General features: G+C 46.5%; 1 long non-coding RNA gene across 2 annotated transcripts; it reads left to right on the top strand.

Annotated features, from left to right (window-relative positions):
* The first annotated feature begins 851 nt into the window (after positions 1 to 851).
* LOC138399944 (uncharacterized) lies at positions 852 to 3,651 on the top strand. 2 transcript variants are annotated; one of them, XR_011236199.1, is made up of 3 exons: positions 852 to 939; positions 2,332 to 2,435; positions 3,302 to 3,651. It is a non-coding gene; the product is annotated as an uncharacterized lncRNA (long non-coding RNA). The 2 variants fall into 2 exon arrangements; XR_011236200.1 differs by having other exon boundaries at positions 3,347 to 3,651.
* The last annotated feature ends 9,847 nt before the right edge of the window (positions 3,652 to 13,498 follow it).

Consider the following 13,498-nt stretch of genomic DNA (forward strand, 5'->3'; position numbering starts at 1 on the left):
CATTTCTCACTTGCCCAGGGTTTATACGTGTGTCCCAGAATCTCACTGACTGAAGTGGGTCCTGCTTTTCTTCCCAGTAGCCAGGACCTCTGGTCTCTCAATGTGCAGGGAAAGCCCAGTGAGAGGATGAAGACATGGGCACTCACCTTTCACAAAGCCATTGAAAAAACAATGCCTTTATGGCTTAATGCCCTAAGTGCAGTAACAAAGGTGCTTTGAGGCTGGAGGGCCTGGTTTCTTAATGTGGCACTTTTCCTAGGCCACCGACTTAAGGTGCATTTGTCGCTATGACCATGAATTATCCAGAGCTCCAGTTAATAGCAATGAGCAAACACACACTCCGTTGCCTGTCTGCATCATTTCTCTCCACAAGCCTTTGCTCACTTCATTCCTCCCACTTGGAGTCGTCTGCCAATTCATCTGGTCAGACATTTGTTCAGCAAACATTTAGTGCAAACCTACTATGTGCCAGAGCCCAAGGATTCCGAGATGAATAAAATGGAACCTTTCAGGAGCTCATGGGTCACAGGAGTGTTAAAATATCACCTGCTAAGTGCTGTGACTGGCATCATCTTCAAGGCTATGGGGACACCCGGCCCATTCTGTAAGGCCAGAAGAGAGGATGTTTTCTTTTTAATCCAGTTCATGACCTAGATGCTAACTGATATGGGTCTGAACGTTTGTGCCATCCCGAAGTTCATGTGTTGAAACCTAACCCTGCAGGAGGTGGTGTTAAGAGGTGGGGCCTTTAGAAGGCGATTAGTTATGAAGGCTCCACCCTCATGGGTGGGACTAGCGCCCTGTAAAAGAGGTCTGGAGGGCTGTGCCATCCTCATGGCATGTGAGGACACATGGCAGGTGCCACCTATGAGGAACAGGCTCTTGCCAGGCACTGAATCACCTGCTACCTAGATCTTGGATTTTCCACCCTCCAGAACTGTGAGTGACAAATTTCTGTTGTTTATAAATTACCCAGTCTAAAGTATTTTGTTACAACAGCCCCAACAGACAAAGAAAATCCCCACTTCCCCCAAGACACCCGCTTTCTGGATGCCCCACCCCCCAGATGGAGCCTCCTTCCCCAGAGCTTTGCCACTTGCCCCTCATGTGCTTTTTGTTACTACGTTTACTTTTCAGGCTCTTACCTCTTTATTGGAAAAAACAATGAAATTAATGGGTTTACATATATTTTGATCTTTTAAAAAAGAATAATTTCAACAAAACTCCTTATCCCCCAAAGGCTTGTTCAATACTCTATCTCAGTGGGCTGACACTTGCTGCCGCCAGAAGGAGGGGCCATCGGAATTGGGCTAGGTTAAGTGAGCTCCTTCCTTCATGCTTGCTAATAACCACATCTTAAGCACCTATGTGTTTTATGGTACTCAAAATGTGAACAAAACAAAGCACAGTCCTTCCCCTCGTGAAGCTTACATTGTCATAGTATAAGCCAATGGATAAAAATCAAAAACAAAACAAATCCGCCTGGTGAGAAGTACTGTGATCCAAAATAATGAAAAATAAGGCTTTGTGGGAGGTGGGCCTGCGATTTTTCTTCTTTCATACTGTGCTCATTTTCATAAGCATCCACATTGGCCACCTCCCTGGCTTGCAGGGAAGAGTCGTTGCTGATGGATGTGACACAGGGGCTGGTGGGAGTGGCTCTGAGTCACACGGGGGGCTGTGATGGGGGCAGACAGTTGCACAGACTGGGAACTGCTCCTGGAGAGGAGCTGAGTTGGCCTCAATTCTCAAGGGTGTCTGGAAGCAGTTGCCTGGCACTCCAGAGCCCCGAGAGAGTCCCCTGTGGCACCTGCCTCACCTCCTGGGACTGATCCCCTTTCTACAGTGGGTGCTGGGAAATTTCCATGCCCTTCCTGTCCTCCTTCCTTTTCCTTATAATACAGCACCACATGGCCAAGCCTGGGGCCATTGGAGACTCCAGCCAGGAAGAGTGAGCAAAGTCAGCTTTAATAACTTTCTGCCAACTTCCTAAAGAGGTGCAAATAGTACTTTGAAAGAGAGGCTGTTTGGGTGCTGGGGAGAGGAGGATGCGATGAAGAGTGATGAAGCCACACCTGACTATCCCCATGATGACCAGACCCTGTTTTCCATTGGGTTTTTTCTCTCTTTCCCAGAGTGAAGGACAGAAGGGCCAGGTGGGCTGCCTTGGCTAATGAGGACTGTCTGCCACGTGCCTGGCAGAGCTGGTGTAGACACCCACCAGAATAACTTACCACATTGAATCAGTCTCTGAACCTGTGCATTTTGCAGGAGAAATTTTTGAAGTTTTTTAAAAGTGAGGCTCAAAATGTCCTTTGTCCTTTTTTATAGAGCTCAAACAGCTTAGCAGGAAGGTGTGAATCTTGAGGAAATACCAGCATTTGAAGAGATGGCCCACAGTTGGAGGCTGCAAGAGAGCAAGACACTGTCCCGTGGTGTGTGCTCAGCCCCTCGGGGCTCCTCTCGGGGACCCCAGCCAGAGCTTTCTGGACCAGGCCCAGAGGGAGTGGCCTGCCCAGCTGGCACAGCAGTCGGCCTTTATTGTGTGTTAGGTGTGAGACGTGTGCAGTGAACTATCCGACAACCAAGCAACATGCTTTAATTGGCGCCTGCTGGGTGGCCTGCCCATGCAAGATTGCCCAGGGCTGCGCCAGCCTAACAAGAGCAGAGCGATAGGGAAGGAGACAGGCAAGGCCGGTCATGAGGGCTGCAGGGCTTGCTGGTGGCCATGCACCTGCAGCTGGCCCTGGGCGGTGGTCCTCACCCATGGGGGCGAAATACACTTGTTAGAACAGATTCCTCAATCCTACCCTGGAGATTCTTATTGTACGGGGTCTGGGTTGGGGATCCAGAAATCTGACTTTTTGGCAAGCATGCCAGGTCAATGTACTGTAAGTGACCCGAGTTTCAGAAGTCCTGCCTTCAGGCAGCTCAGCCCAACCTTTGATTAGAGCAAATGACAGTCCCGGAAGCAGCGCTGCTGCGATCAGCCTTTCCAAAGTCTAGCATTGCTCTGGGCCTGTTGTAGCTACCCTGCCCCCAACTCCCTGCACCTCAGATCACCCGGTAGCTCACAGTCAGCTTTGGCAAAGGAACCTCTGAAAGGTGTCCTCTCCTACTGATGCCAAAGAGTCAAGGTCTCAGACAAAGGAGACAAGTGTGCATGTGGGGCTATTTCCTGAAGTACCATAACTATCGTTACTCCTATTACCAATATTTAAAATTGCGATGATTTATTGAGAGCTGCTCTGTGTCATGCACTCTTCTAAATCCTTTGTTTCACTGCCTTATTTAATTCTAGCAATGAATCGTTGAGGTCTGCGCTCTCATTATCTTTACTTTACAGATAAGGAAACTGAGGAGGAAGGAGGTGCAGTAGCTTGCCTGGAGTTTCCCAACTGACAGGTGAACAGGTCCCGACTAAAGAACCCCGGCATGCGGGCTGCCTAGGGCGTGGGAATGAACTGGAACAAGAGGATCGTTTCCATGTCTGGGCTTCTGTTTTCTTGCCTGTAAAATAGGGTTTTGGATGATATGGCCACTGGGCAGGCTGCCTTTGTGGGTGTGTTACCTGTGTGGTCGAAGAGGGCCAGTGCTCAGGAGGGTCCCAGGCTTGGTTGTATGCCCTGCTGTTGCCATCATGAAATAAACTGCTAATAATAATAAACAAAAGAGCCCTGCATTTTCATTTTGCCCTGGACTCTGCAAAATAGGAAGCTGATATTGTCTCCTAAGGACCCTTCCTGTTGTTACGTTGTGTATGTATACAATTGGCCTCCCTATCTGTGAATTCTGCAACCGTGATTCAATCAACTGTGGATCAAAAATATTTGGAAAAAACATTGCATCTGTATTGAACATGTACAGGCTTTGTTCTCGTCATTATTCCCTAAACAATGCAGTGTAACAACTATTTACATGGCATTTACGTTGTATTAGGTATCATAAGTAATCTAGAGATGATTTAAAGTATACCGGGAGGATGTGCGTAGGTTGTATGCAAATACTGTGCCATTTCGTATCCAGGATATGAGCATCCTGAGATTTTGGTATCTGAGGGAGTTCCTGGAACCAGTCCCTGAGGATACCCAGGGACAACTGTGTGTGTGTGTGTGTGTGTGTGTGTGTGCGCGCGCGCGCGTGCGCATGTGTATGTATTTTTCACTCAACTGTCTTGTGGATCCATAGATCCTTAACAATTCCCTGTGCATCCTTGGCCATGGAATTGCCTTCTGCATGGGGGAGGGGGAAGTGGGCTGACCTGAACTTCACAGTGAGTGGTTTCTGGGCTAGCCATGAGTGCCCATGGTGTGTCAGCAGAGACTTATGACAGGCGCCTTGCAGAGCAAACAGGTAGAGAGTTCTCCAGGGGCTAAGGGCAGGGCAGCCACAGCCTCCAGGCAACGTCGGGTATGTGGGTTTTATCACTAAGTGGCCCATCTACAACGTAAGTAGATACACACATCTGTAGTATGCCTGCTTTCCTCCGTGCAGAAGATGGTTGAGGATTCAGGAAGAAGTCAAGGTTAATAAGTTCAGTTCTCCAGAGAGGCTTCTCCGGCTTTTGCTGACCACCCCTCACCATTCCTGGGTGCCAGCCCCCACCCCTACACACTCACTAACAGTCCCACCCCCACGACTCCCTGTCCCAGGAGTTTGTGCCTGTGTGTGGTGCTTTGGGACAAGCTTTGCAAAACCTTGGTTTCTTCCTGACCATGGCTAATGTTACCGTACACACAGTTCACAATTCACTACACTCACCACCTAAAAGTCTTGGCTGAGGAGTGAAGGAAAGAAATGTTTACTGAGGGCTTATCATGTGGCCACCTAACTCCCTTCTCCTTAGCTCTTCTTCAGAGTAAAGTCTTAGTCCCACTTGCCTTCTAAGGGAAAAAAAATAAATAAAAGAGTGCTTAATGGGGCTAATGACTTAGATTCATATCAGCACTGAGAGAAAATATTCAGACACAGATGATCAACTCAAAATGCAGGATAAAAGGTTCATTTTTCACACCTTGATGCTTGTAGGCAGAGCAAAGATAAGCCATGAGGGGTGTGTATGTGTGTGTGTGTATGTGAGAGAGAGAGAGAGAGAGAGAGAACCGGGAGTGCCAAGAGAGATCAGTTCTTTTGCACTAAGTGAGACATTTTCCCCACACCTTCCTCGTCCTCCCCTTCCAACTTTGAGATCTTTTACAAATTATTTTTTTGAATAGTCCTTCCTTCCTCCAAGCTTGGACATGGCTTCCTCCAGAAACCTGCCTGTGACCCCTGCCCAGGTCTGGTCGGACATCTACTTAGTGTTTCCAGAGCATGTGTATCTAGCCTGGTACTGCAGTCGTCTCACTGGGCATTGCAATTGTTTATTTACTCGCATGTAGCCCTGTTGGGCTGTGATCTCCAGAAGGGCTGGCAGCAGGCAGGACTGTCTTGTTTGCTGTTGCAGCCCCAGTGAGGAGTAATAGAAGCATTTTAAAAGAATGAATAAATAGCACGAGGAGGAGATACAAATGGCAGCAACTGAGTCCTGGTGTCTCAGGTGTGAAGATAGATGCCATCCATGCCTTGCATGGAAGGAGCTCTGTCTGCAGGGCTCAGCTGGAAAAGACATTATGAGTCTGTATTTCTTGAACACTCACCGGGTGCCAGGCCACCATGTGAAGGACTTTATTTGCATCATTCTATTAATATTTAACCTCTATGACAACTGGACTAAGTAGGTCCTGGCTAAGGTTTGGTGGAGAAGGTAAGTGAACCTTGAGCTGAACCTTGAAATGTTGGTTGGGCATGTCAGGCAGAGACAGGCTTCCCATTCCTAGAGAGCAGATGGAGCTCTGTCCTAGGGGTGTGAAACTGGGCTCAGGCGAATGTGTCTATGGCTGGAGGACAACAGACAGTGGGCGAATGACATGTGGTCATAATGCTGATCTGCACCTGAGTCCTGTGCTCCTGGAAACAGCAGCTGTTAAGAAGTCTTCCACCCTCTGTGTTCCAAGAAAAGCTAACCACAAGGCTCACCCTGCACTCGAGTGTTCCTAGACAAACCCATCTCCCTTCCATAAGACTTGTGGATGACTCCCTTGTCTACCTGCCTCTGTGAAACTCAAGGCCCCCTTCCTTTTCTTGGATATGCTCCTCATTGATGACTGCTCTTCCTGTTGTGACAGACTCAATGACATCATCTCCTTAATTATCTCATGTCATCTTAGTCAGTTTGGGATGCTATAACAAAGCACCATGAACAAAGTGGCTTAGAAACAATAGACATTTTTTTTCTCGCAGTTCTGGAGGCTGCAAGTCTGAGATCAGGGTGCCAGCATGGTTGCTGTCTGGTGAGCGCCCTGTTTTGGGTTGCAGACTGTTGTCTTCTCGCTGTGTCCTCACATGGTGGAAAGAGAGCTAGAGAGCTCTGGGGTCTCTTTTATAAAGACACTAATCCCATTTATGAGGGTCCCACCCTCGTGAATTACCTCCCAAAGCTCCTACTTCCTGATACCATCATACTGGGGGTTTGGATTTCAACATATGAATCTTGAGGGACATAAACATTCAGCCCATATTTTGTCTTGCACACAGGCTACATCTGATGAGGCAGAGAGGGACGAAATCACGGAAGGCATTGTAAGCCGTGGGCAGGACTTTGGACATGGCCTGTAGGAAACGGGAAGCCCGTGATGGGGCCACGGTGTTTTTAATGGTGGGATGGCAAAGTCAGACATGCGCTGTAGAAAGATCACTCTGCTTTTGTATGTCAAAAGGATTGCAGGGAGAATGAACTAAAGACATGAAATTAAATATTCTGGTAAGAAAGGACAGGGCTCTGATGGGGCAGTGTCAGTTACTGTGGCGTATCAAGGATGGTGTCCCCAGGACACGGCACCTGGATGTGAGGCTGAGGAAGGGTCCAGTACGGTTGCTGGCCTGCGTGGACGTTCATGTCTGGGTGTTGTTATTTCACTGTCAGCCATAGAGGGAGGCAGGAGTGAGCAGCATGGAAAGCCACAGGCAGGCAACTGCATGCAAAAGGGCCACAGGTCCGGATGGCACCTCCAGAAGCAGAACTGAGAAGCAGATGCCTGAGAGGCTCCACACACATCCTCACACGTGGAAAGGGTGAGGGGCCTACGACACGCAGGGCCTCCCTCAATCTGAGCAGGCTGTGGCTTTATGTTTTTACAAACTCCCATCCTTGGGGCATAGATATGGTATCATTTGTACCTGATCCTGGCCCAATCCCCGTCAAGGAAGGCTACAAAGAAGATGCACAGATGGACATAAAGGCGCCCAGAGAGATGCCAGGTGTAGCTCACACTTGGCCCATCAGCAATAGTCAGGCAAGAATGGAGACCTGGGCCCTGGGCCCCTCCACCTGTCACCTTTCAACCCACACTATGACAATGCAGGACAGCTGCTCCCAGGAGAGGTGCCGCACTGGACAGCAGCAGGTGATCCAGCCGCTAATTCCTCAGGGAGGAAGGCACCTTTGTTTCACATCTTCACAAGCCAGAGCTCAGGCCGGAGCTGCGAATTGTAGACAGCCTGGTGAAACATTCTTCTAGGATGTTCTCAAGATATCCGTGTTTCATAAAGTGTTTTTCACACATTAATACCATTTTCAGGCTTTTTTTCCCTCCTGGTCTTTGATTGCCTGAAAGCTAATATAGATGTAAGCACTTCCCAGGGTTCTTGGTGAAAAATGGTGCATTAAGGTAATTACAGCTGTGATGACTCGTATTGTCCTGCCATCACGAATCTGGGTCTACAGGAAACTCTCCACTCAGAGTCCGGAGTTAATCTCTTTCCTCTGAAAGTGGCATCTCCCCTCTGCTTGGTGGCTGCCTCGGAACCTCCCCTAGGCCAGCGCCTTCAGGGCGGTTCACATGCTGGGGGCCTCCCAGTCACTTCTGCTCCCGGTTCCAGGCCTGTAGATCCAACCGTTCACTGTGTGTCACCCCTAAATTTTAAATAGAAACCACCAACCCCACATGCCTCAGCATGGAATTAGTCACCCACTCTCCTCATTCTTCTCCCTGCAAACTGTAATCATTCAAATGCAGGTGGGAAGCATCTGAGACAGATTTCTAGAGAAAGTAATGCTAAACTTAAAGAATGAACAGGTGTTAGCCAGGCAAACTGCAGAGTGTGATTGGGCCTGGGAGCAGATCGGGAGTTTGGCAAATGGCTTCTTCCTGGGTCTTGGGTGGGAGATCAAGACAGACAGCTAGAGCATCCAAGATCTCTTCCTACTCCAAAAATCGACATACAACATACAGTATGCTACACTGAGATGTTGTATGTGTTCTCACATTTCATTCCTCCTCCTCTGCCCTTTTTCATGTATTTTCATTCTTAAATGGAAGCTTGTTATAAAAATCTGAAAGTCTTGACCATTTACAAATTCATAATTTTGAAAGTATTCTCCCCTGTAAATAACCAGAGAATGGCGACTTTCCCAAAGTAATACCTGAAGCAGAGACCAAATCCTGCAGAGCAGCAGCAGACCCCTCAAGGAGGGGCAGGGGCTTTGCGTATCTGGGAGAGACGAAGAGGAAGGATGAGATTGAAGATGGGGAAAAAAGTAAGATGATTTACAAAGGTTTTATTTGTATTAAGCAATTTCTTTTTCTCCCAGGACTTTGGTTTGGGATGCAGTGTATGCTGATCTAGGGTGAGAGGAGCCTGTAGCAGCTACTCTGGAATTTATCTGCCCCCCAGTGAAGGCATTTAGAGGTGGGGATGGTGAGTGCTGGCTTTGGTAAGGAAGTAGAGATTTGTGTGGGACAGAGCATTGCTTTTTACACGTGGATGACGTATATTAATAAGGAAATATGGTCAGTTTTCTGTCTCTTATGTGTTCAGAAAGTGATTGCGTTCAGTGGAATGGTGGCGAGTTTCCCTGCCATCTAATCCATGCTCCCATCTTCCTGCATGATGCAGTGAAACTCCTTTTCCTGTGCGTGTTATGAACCTACATTGTTTGTCTGTAACCCTGGTGCCAAGCAGCCAGGCGATTGTGGTGCAGAAGTAAAGGTTGTTGTAAAGGTTTGTGTGTGTGGGTGAAAGGGTTAGTTGGACACGTGTGTGCAGCGTGGTAAAAGTGTGAGCTGTCTTCCCATGTGAATACATTTGCAAGGTGTCTTGCAAGTGAAGACCCATTCCTTTTTAAAAATAGAATTGCTTTTCTAAGACAGAAATGCTGAGTAAGTAGAAGGATGGCTGCGAGTCTTAGAAGGAACTTTCCAGAAAATTGTGCAAGGAACTTGCTAATGGTACTGAGAGATAGAAGGGGAGATGCACAGACCACGCTGTGATTTGCATTTCAATCTCTGTGGATCCCCTCTCCCTGCCTATGCATATTTAAAATCCTTTCAATATATAAATAGGATAATTCTCTCCACTCATCCCCACCAGAGTTCATTTAACAGGCACAAAAAGAATTGTGCATCCAGGCCTGTCTTTTCCTGCTCCCTGTTTTTACTATTTATTGGTTTCTCTCATCTTTTTTTTTCCTCCCATGTTGCTCTCCTTAGATTAAACTTTGTCTTGGGATTGACCTGGGGGAGAAATGCCATTTCTTCTAAATAAGGCTAAGCCTGAGGGAGCTGGTCTCTAGGCTTGCTCTGCTCTTTGGCAACAAGCCAGATCTCTGAACTCCACTTTGAATAAAAAATCCTGGGCCTCAGACAATATGGGTTTTTGGAAACTTCCCGTAGTTGTCTCTTCCCATTAGTGATAATAATTTCCCATTTGCCCCATGTATGAAACTCCTGGGCACTTCCCGATGTCCCAACAGCACAAGTTAAAGACTTAGAGACTTAGGCATTTTGATGGGAAGGACATTGGGCAAGTATATGAGCTGGGATCTGAAGACAGGTGCCTATGACAATAGGCAATCAAGCTCTTCTTTCTCGGAAAAAGCTCTGTGAAGCTTTGGTTGAGTCTAATGGTCTTGCCTCATGTTGATAATATGAATAATTCAATCATTTTGAAATCATCTTTAGAATCTCCAAAATCATGAAAATGGTATATGCAAATATGAAAAGTTTATTATACTTGAATAGCAACTGTGGAACTCAGGATTTTGGTTGCTAACCTTCTGAGCATTCACACTTTCTCTTTTTGCTTTTGTTGTTGTCATTGCTGCTTTTGCTCTTTGTTGTTTGTTTTAGGCACCAGGGATAGTGGTTAAGAGCATGGACTGTTGAACTAAACTGCACGGGATCAAATGCCGGCTCTGCCACTGCCTAGCTATGTGATCGGGGGCAAAGTTACTTGGCCTTTGTGTGTTGCAGTTTGTGTGTATGTAAACTGTGGACAGTAGTAGGCTGTTGTAAGGATTAAATGAGTTAACATGCTAACAGCATTTAGAACTGTGCCTGACAGCATTAGCACCGTGTAAGTGTTTGCTCCTCTTACGGTAAGTAGCCATTGCTGTTACAGTTGACATCTGGAAGGTGTGCTGAATAGCATGTCCTGCAAGAAAATATGATAATGGCTGTTGTGTTTGCAACTAGTATCTATTAATTAAGAAACCGTCATTTGTGCTCTGTAATTATATTTATTAAACCCTAACTCCTATCATAACAATAATTAGTTCTTGCTAATTAAATTTATCAAATTCCCCCTGGATTCATATCTTAGGTAAATATTTAGTAGCCCTATACTAATTATTTTAATCAACATGGAGTGTATTTCAAATGACTACAAATAGTTCTAACTAATTAGATTGAGTACAAAATAATATCTTATGTAATAAATTTGCAGGTGCTCAAAAGAGTGGGAATGAGCCACAGGATAATGTCTCAGCGACCACCTGACTTAGTGATTACAGCATTTTCAAAGCCCAGCCAACATCGTAGGGGAAGTATCCTGAGAAGGGTTATTGTTTCTGTCCTGATTTGTGTTCTACTGCCAATGTTTTGAGCATGGAGCAAGCATCATGCATGGTTTAAAAACATGCCATGTTATTTGAAATTGTACCCATCAACACCAGTAATTACTGCAGGAGTGAGAAGCCAGTGGTGGAAATGGCAGCAGCAACAGCAGTAGGATGGGTCCCTGTGTCAAAGAGTCTGAAGAAATACAGGCAGACTCTCTGAGGTTCTTCCTTCTGCAGGCTTGGTCTCCTCATCCTCAAACCATGCTTTATCAGTTCCACTACATGCTAGGAAGTTCTCCTGCCCCCCTGCCTCCAGCTCCTTCACCACAAAGAAAGTGAATCCTTGAATTACAGCTGGCTAATTGGCATCCTGTTGCTAGGAAACTGTAAAATGAATGTATCATATTTCATAATAAAAATGCCTCTGACCCATCCTTACAAAGACATGCTCGTTGACTGTGGCTCCCTTGTGGGGGTGATCTCCACTGACTGTCCATCTCTCCTTTCGTCTGCTCAATTCTGGGGTCATTAGAAGACACCTGGCTCTGATTAACCGTGGTCGATCTTGGGCCACACACAGGGCTGTCTCTGGCCTGAACTGGGGTTGTACCCACAGCCAGGGTTGGGAGAGTGGCTATGTGCGGCTGGAATAGGGGTCTCAGGCTATGGTAGGATGTTGGTGTACAGCTGAGTTTCAGTAGTCAGGCTAGAGTTGGAATCTGGGTGTAGGCTGTGGTTAAGTCTCATGAGGGAGAGATAAGAAGAAGATGATTATTAAAGTATTGGGACTTGGATCACATTATAATAAAAATGTTCCACCTCAAGAAATGGTGAGTTCAAGTATCAAACAATCCATATGGAAAACAAAATCTTTTCAAAAATGGTCTCCAGCACTTTCTTGTAAGTGACAAGTGAATTATCATAAACTACTAGTCGGTGTGGATGCCCAGGGCGTGGTGTCTGGGATCACCCCAGGCTGTCACCTGACCTTTCTGTTTCCATCAGCTGGCACTTGAGGAGGGGGCTGCTTCCTTGCAGCCTGTTACATTCTACGTTTGTGGAGGAACTGTCTCGAGTGGGCATGGGAGGGACTGCGGGAGAAATATTTGACAGTGCGTCCATACTTACGCCTCTAGGAGAAGTGCAAACACACTTGCGAGTTAGAGAAAATGCACAAGGATCATCTCCCCCTCTCATTAAGCTGTCAACCACTTTGAGTGCAGATCTATCTCTTGGTTTTGAATCTCACTTTCCCCCCTCCTGGGTCTCCTTGTAGTATTTGTGATCTCATGCAGCCACCCTTATGATAGATGAGTCATTCCTATGGCAACCACAGTCATCATGAAACCTCTGAGTGAGCTGGCAGGAGAAAAATGCTTTCAAGAGAGCAGAACTCCTAGGGGCCACGAGGTAGTGGGGAAAAGTGAGAACGTGGAGCAACTGCTGGATCATGGGCTAGAAAGGATCAGATGATTGAGGCCCAGAAAGGGTCTGGCTTTGTTCAATATAACATAGAGCTAGAACTCAGGACTCTTTTTGCACAGACTTGCAAAGCACAGACTTGTCACTTGAAAGTAAATAGGCCATAGAATAGAATCTTTATTTGTACTTCATATGAACCCACTGGCCTGAACTTTAAATTTTATTCAGAGAGTCCAAGACTTCAGAACCAAAACTGCATCGGGGCCCAATACATGTTTTTTCTGAAAATCTCATTCTTCTCTATCCCATTTCTTTTCCACGGGAGGTGCTCACCCATGATGGCAGTGGCTGGGGGCCTCCAGCCGATGAGGCAGCTCTACAGATAGCAGCGAGAAAGCCCTTTGGAGATGGCCTTCTAGGTGAGGGGACTGATAAACATAACCATGCCCTTCCTGTGGTTGGTAAAACATGCATATATTATTTAAATAAGTGTGCCTTGTGGACGGGGCTTAGCCTTCATTTTAACTGAGAGAAGACCTTTCTGAATGGAGCTCAGATCGGGTCATATATCCACATGGCATCCATTCTTCCTTTGTGGCCACCTCAAAGTCATCCATTCACCTGTGCTTACCTATCTTACCTTCTGAAGAGACATCATTTATAGCTTCGTGCATGAAGATGCTCCCTCATCCCATCCGTGGCCAAATATGTCCAGGGATTTCTTCTTTCAAAGGATGAAATGCCTTATTTTATGCTTTGAACAATTTTTATCCCAGATTGCGACTGAAGAATAGAAGGAAAGCGCACATCCTCTGAAAGTATCCACTACAAAAGCCTCTGATGTGCACAGAAGGGAAACATCGCAGCTGCTTCGTCTCTGTGCCTTCCACGGGAGTCTCCTGAGAAGGTGCCCTGCAACATGCCAATTGTTCTTTTCCCTTTAATGGATTATCCGATGGAGATCCAAAGCCTTTGGCGGACTGGGCAGAGAACCACAGTGCCTGAGCACATTACTCCTCAAACTGCGAAGAGTGAAGCTTGAGCAGTCACTTTGCAACCTACTGTCTTGTGGCTTCTGTTCTCTAATGGCACCCAGTTTTTCAGCATCACTGAATCTAACAGATTATTTTTTTAGTCCTGAACTTTCAGCAGGATTTAATGTTTAATTAATTGACCACACAATCCTCATTCTCTTCC

The sequence above is a fragment of the Eulemur rufifrons genome, chromosome 19, assembly GCF_041146395.1.
Source record: "Eulemur rufifrons isolate Redbay chromosome 19, OSU_ERuf_1, whole genome shotgun sequence".
NCBI classification, from domain to species: Eukaryota; Metazoa; Chordata; class Mammalia; order Primates; family Lemuridae; genus Eulemur; species Eulemur rufifrons.